Source organism: Uranotaenia lowii, chromosome 1 (assembly GCF_029784155.1).
Source record: "Uranotaenia lowii strain MFRU-FL chromosome 1, ASM2978415v1, whole genome shotgun sequence".
Lineage (NCBI taxonomy): Eukaryota > Metazoa > Arthropoda > Insecta > Diptera > Culicidae > Uranotaenia > Uranotaenia lowii.
In genome coordinates, this window is record NC_073691.1 from 61,215,777 (window position 1) to 61,222,167 (window position 6,391).

The window sequence follows — 6,391 nt, forward strand, 5'->3', positions numbered from 1 at the left end:
ATCCACGTAGGGATTTTAAAGCATTGAAGCTTATAACCACATTGGGTGAAAAATGGCAGATTGCTATTTTAGTTTAAATTCTTAGAATTAGATACCCTTATAACAGGATAGGCGAGAGTACATAAAAGCTTTCTAGCAAACGAAAACAGGCATATATGAGCTAAAAAGAATCATACATTATTGATTTACAACTACAAAATTCAGGAGATTTGAGTTTACAATGATCAGAAAATGTTCTAACCAGGATGCTACAATGAGGGCAAATAAACGATTTTATAATGGCGAAGTTGGCATTTAGCCTATCCACATTGGGATTTTTAAGCAATGAAGCTTTTTTTTAATCATAATATTGGAAATAAGGACTTTTTTTAACTTACTTTGTTAAATTCTGACATACATTAAAAAATGAAGTCGGGCAAAAGAGGGACATGTACACACTAAGTGGAAGGTAAATATAGGTACAATAGTACCTCTGAATCATAGCTTAACCATACAGGAGATTCAGAGTACAAAGTCTTGATATTATATATTTTTATTTAACTAACCAGTTAGCGCTCTGGTTAGACGACTACAATGAGCTTCTGTGACGCCAAATTTGAAACAAGCGATATTAACACTGCACGAAGCTGTAGCAGTGGATTCCAGAACCAGGATTGACGTATAATACGAAATATCAGAGTACGATATTAAAAGAGCGTTGACTCTTCTTAACACTATAACCATTCTAAAGCTAAGGGAACATGTGTCAATACAAAAGAAGTGACATATATTAGGTGAAACAGATATGACTGTCGACATGCGATACAAGTTTTGATCAAAAACTTGATTTAATAGGGAATATTGAAGCCTTTTGGCAACCTAAAAAAAAAAAAAAAATTTTTTTTTGAAATTTTTTTCTACGGAAACGATATTTGTACGGCTTCAATGATTGAATAACCATGACGCAATTTTAACAATTCAATATCTTTATATGAACGGACATTAACCTCCACAAAATTCTGTTACCAATCCAAAGATAGAAGGAACTGAATACTTGTCCATTATAAGGAGAAAACACTAATTTTGCGCTTCACGTAACAGATATAACTGATGTAATTTAGATCATATTCTTCTATGATTTCAAATCGGTTAACATTAACAAATAGCCAAAAGCAATGGGTCCGTAAGCGATGCGTTTGCGATTCACATTTGAACACTTGTGAAGAGATTTTATTGAAAGGAGTTACTAGGAGAGCAAAGAGATTAGTTAAATGAAAAATCATATTCCAAATTGGTAAAACGAGAAAATATGGAAGAATACAGCTTGTGCAAATGGATGTACTACATATGCACTATTGGCATACCCTTCTCGAGAGAAAATACGTACAAAGGTTAAAAAATACTAGCAAGAATTTAAAACTGATTCAGATTCAAAACATGTTGTTCCAATGTTTTGAACTTGAAAAACTTCTGAACTCTGCATGCAATAATTGACCTTGAGCTATTTTCTCCCCCGCCCAGATACAGCCTCATTGATTTCCAATAGACAGAAATATGAGATAAACGTATCTGGGAAGTACTGGATAAGTCGCCTCGTACGACATGGACCAGTATCCCAGTGGCAGTATTCTTTAGGCCGCTGCCACACAGCATGGCAGCATTGACTTGAGGCTTCCGAATCGCCGTCAATGTTTCCTTAAACCGTTTGATCGCCGTACGGTATTTCTGGGCTCTATCGGATGTTCTGCAACTTCTAGAGGATGGTCTACGACTTCTTCTACATGCTCTGCAGGAATGAAAGCGGAAGAATTACCTGCGGTTGCTGACTCGAACGATGCATTAGAGTCCAAAGTTTCCATCTCTTGCAATCCAGCTTCTGGTTGGTGAAGTCCGAAATCATCGGCCAACACGTCAAACGACCACTTGGATTTGGGAATTGAAGCAGTTGGTGCGGTATCCTCATATTGAAGCTTTTCGTGCATGACTTTGAACTCTGCGCTCGCGAACTGTGACCCATTATCCGAAACTATGGTTTCGAGTACTCTATACTGACGAACGTTTCAGTGATAAATCGTATAGTCTTAGAGGCAATCGTAGACCGTGTTTCGAATATTTTGGGACATTTCAAAAATGAATCCACGATCACCAAACAGTACAAGCCTTTCATAGGTTCAGCTTAATCGATGTGGATTCGTCTCTAAGGAGCGTCTGCTCTGGGCCATGGCTGAGGTTGGAAATGGCTTGGCTCCGGACGCGCAAATTCTGCATCGTAGATTTCATCATCTATGTTTGGCCAATATACGATTTTGCGTGCAATTGCTTTCATCCTTTCCATACCTCGATGACCAAGATCGATGTCTTTAAGAATTCGCTGTCCAAAGGAATTTGGAATCACCAGTCGTTCGTCCATCATTATGCACCCTTTAGCCACTGGCAAAGCATCAAATCGGGCATGTAAAGCGTTAAATTTTGGATCAAAAAAAGTGTTTTTTGAGGCCACCCGGCTGCCATAAACTGCTGTCCTTTTTGCAACGTCGGGTATCTCAAAGTTGCTTGCTGGATCACTTTAAAGTTAACAGGAAGCGACGCGATTCTTTCTTGTAGGCGTGATAATCAAGCGTATCAAGCGTGATAATACGTCCGCATACCCAAAGTTGTTCGTCGAAATTTACTCAATGTCGAAATCGTATCCAAGAAGGGACAGTTCCCACCGCCTGAGACGATTTGCTGTGTGGAGTGGAATCCCTTTCTTTGATCCAAATACTTATTATAGTGGCTGACGATCTGTTTGAAGCTTCAACTTTTAACCTAGAAACATACGACGAAACTTTGAAATGGCAGAAACGAGAGCGTAAGCTTCTTTTCACACCTGTCTGTAATTTTGTTCAGCAACCGTTAATGATTTCGATCGCTTTTATTTGGCCATCCGGAAAACGATGCATAAAGGGTGATACGGTTAAAATTTGGTCAAGGGAAAACGCGTGCAAATCGGTGAAATCGTTTATTTGATAAATCAAATTAAATTTCATTTTCAAGTTTAATAAGTATAATATTCAGGAAAAATACTCAGTTAGGCTCCCGCTTTTCCAATTCTGAATTGCCGGGCCTTATGCTTAACCCCTGCCATCAGATTCAGCCACCTTGTCCACCTTCTTCGCCGCAGAAAGCCAGTTTGCCTTGAACTGCTGCTCGTCCTTAGCAGTTTTTTGGTCTTCTTTAGGTTCCGCTTGACAATATCCCAGTATTTCTCAATTGGGCGGAGCTCTGGCGTGTTGGGAGGGTTCTTGTCCTTGGGAACCACCTGCACGCTGTTGGTGGCGTACCACTTCATGGCCTTTTTACCGTAATGGCAAGATGCCATATCCGGCCAAAACAGTACGGAACAACCGTGTTTCTTCAAGAAATGCAGCAGTCGTATACGACGTATACGTATACGGCAGCAGACGTATAACACTCTTTCAGGTAAATTTCTTGGTTGACAGTCCCGGAAGCTATGAAAATGCTGCTTTTCAAGCCACAGGTTCAGATGGCTTGCCAAACCAGATATTTCTTCGCGAACTTTGACAGTTTCATGTGCTTGAAAATATCTGCTACCTTTCCTCTTCCTTTTGCCGTATAAAACTCCTGTCTCGGAAGCTGCTTGTAGTCGGCTTTGACGTAGGTTTCGTCGTCCATTATCACGCAGTCAAACTTCGTCAGCATCGTCGTGTACAGCCTCCGGGATCGCGCTTTGGCCATCGTATTTTGTTTATCATCGCGATTCGGAGTCACTACCTTCTTGCAAGTCGAAATCCCGGCTCTTTTTTTAGCTCGATGCACGGTTGTAGACGATACACCCAGCCTATTTGCGGCATCTCGGAGAGAGAGGTTAGGGTTTCGCTTGAAACTACCGGCAACTCTCTTTGTCGTCTCAGTGGCTTCCGGTTTTCGATTTCCCCCCGATCCAGACTTCCTGGCTGTCGACAAATGTTCAGAAAACACTTTAATTACATTTTTAACGGTTGATTTGGCAACTTTTAGCGATTTTGCCTGCTTTGCGTGCGAGTAGCTCGGATTTCCGCGATGCGCGAGCAACATTTTGATACGCTGCTCTTCTTCCTTGGACGGCATTTTGACAATTGAAGCGTGAATTCCAAAATCAAAATAGAAGCAACATTCAACACTCACACACACAACACACACACCTTCAAAATGATGGGTGTTCAGGTTTTTTAAATGCAAAATTGAAAGAAATACGTCAAGTTGATATTGACCAAATTTTGACCGTATCACCCTTTTATTACCGTTCCAATTCCTGTTTTGGAAGCATCACCTGCTACTATTAACTCCAGTTTTGGATTATAATGCGTGTGTAGAAGATCCCCCAACAAACATTTTTGTAGCTATATTCTGGTGCTGTTTTGATATACGTTCCATATATATTATCATTTTCGTGTGAAAGTTAAAAAAAAAACAGCATTTACCTACCAAAGTGGAGGCAAAATACATACAAAAATTTCATTTCTTTCGAAAGCGACGAAAACTACACCAATTGGGTGTTATCCGACACCTTATTCGTACCTATCGGAAGAGTGCAAGAGAGCTCCAGATTTCGCTTTCATAGCCGTCAAATCGTTGCCAGAGACAATATTTTCCAAATTTCTCATTGGTTAATATTATTCCCATCTGCTTTTTAGCCATTAGGCACTGCTGCAAAATCATTTAAAAAATTACAAATATAGCGTACTTTCTATCATATCCGATTTAATCTGACTTCAGACGACATTTTATACGATCTTTTCACTATGCAGTTGGAATTGCGATTCGCAACACCATAGTAAACGACTTAAGTTATCATTTCTGATACGATGACTACAGCACTTGATTGTGTCGAACGACTTTTGCTGCTTAGGTCCCCACACCAGCGTTGCCAGATTGCAAACCGCTCAAGTCCGTAGGTTTGACGAAAATCGAAAAATGTACTGATTTTGGCAAAATGTAACTTGATGACCTTTTTTTTTGGTCTTCAGTTAGAATTTTCATTTATCCGCAGAATCCCGTTCATTTTTTCGATAATCTGTAGAAATCCGTAGGAAATCCTGAAAGTCCGTAGATTTTGAGCATCGATCCGTAGCTCCGTAGAAATGCTTCAAATCCGTAGATCTACGGAGAAACCCGTAGATCTCCAAGGTAGATCCAAGGAACGAACGCAGTGAGCTTATATATTAAGGCTTTGGCGTATTACCAATTGCAGCCACCTTCTCCGGGTCATATTTTATGCCTTCAACATTAACGATGAATTGAAGATATTTTTTTTTTCAAGATCTTGAATACGTGTGAAAAGCGTGTCCAATTTTTGGACGTGTTTAGTATGCGTTTTACTGTAGATAAAGAAACGCATTCAGAAAATTATCTAGGTTAGAAATCATGTTCGCAATGAGTTGCTGGAAGGGGTCTGGAGCAGATTCACGCCAGGTGATAATGCCAATCAGTTGTAGACGTTGCAGCTCTGCATTGACCTTTTCGACAGCATAAAAAGGCACGGGTAATTTCTGTCTAAATACCGGTTGTGCATTGGGTTACAGGAATAGTTGAGCTTTCGTTTTCCGGCAAAGTCCAAGGCCTTCCCTGAAAACTTCAAGGAAACGGATAATGTATCGATTCAAAGAAACTGGAATGGGATTGGAACGATTTACCTGGTTGCATACACTAGCCAGAGGTTGGTCCCACAAATAGAAGGCATCGATGAAATCCAATCCCAGAAAGTTCAGGCCCTTCACATATGTGACGTAACAAATTCCTTGCCTGCTGTCTTTTTTGATTCGAAAAATTTCTCCCAAGATTCTTTGGATATGATTGTTATATCTGATCCAAGATTAAGCTGCGGCTTCATTACTTGGTCGTTGATTGTAGTTGTGACATACTTCCGGAGATGTTGAATCTGGTTAATGGAGTGAATTTGGTTGGCTTGAGCTGGTTTCTTTTTCATGGTCCCTTGGTATGGCTGTTTGTTGTTCGGTTTTGTGGCACCACGAATGGAGTTACAATATCCATCCTTGTGACCTTGCTGATTACACTGTTTGCACACATGTGTCGTATACGTGCAGTCTTTGACAAAGTGCATAGCACCATATTGCCAACAGGGTGAGCGTGGTAACGGGGTTTCTGTCGTATCGGACTGGTTAACTCTCTTGTGTGCTATGATCTAGAGTTTGGATTCTGACTCCTTCGACATTTAGTTGATTATGGATACGAATCCTCGTTGAAATTTGGGATTCGGGACAGGAATTCGTGGTACAATTGCCTTAACCAAATGAGATCAATTTTAAGATTTCTGTTGGTACGGAATCATTTCCCAACTATAGGTAAAGTATAGAAATTCGTAATTAAATTTCATGAGAGCAGACTTCAAAGAACAACTTTTCGTCGAAAA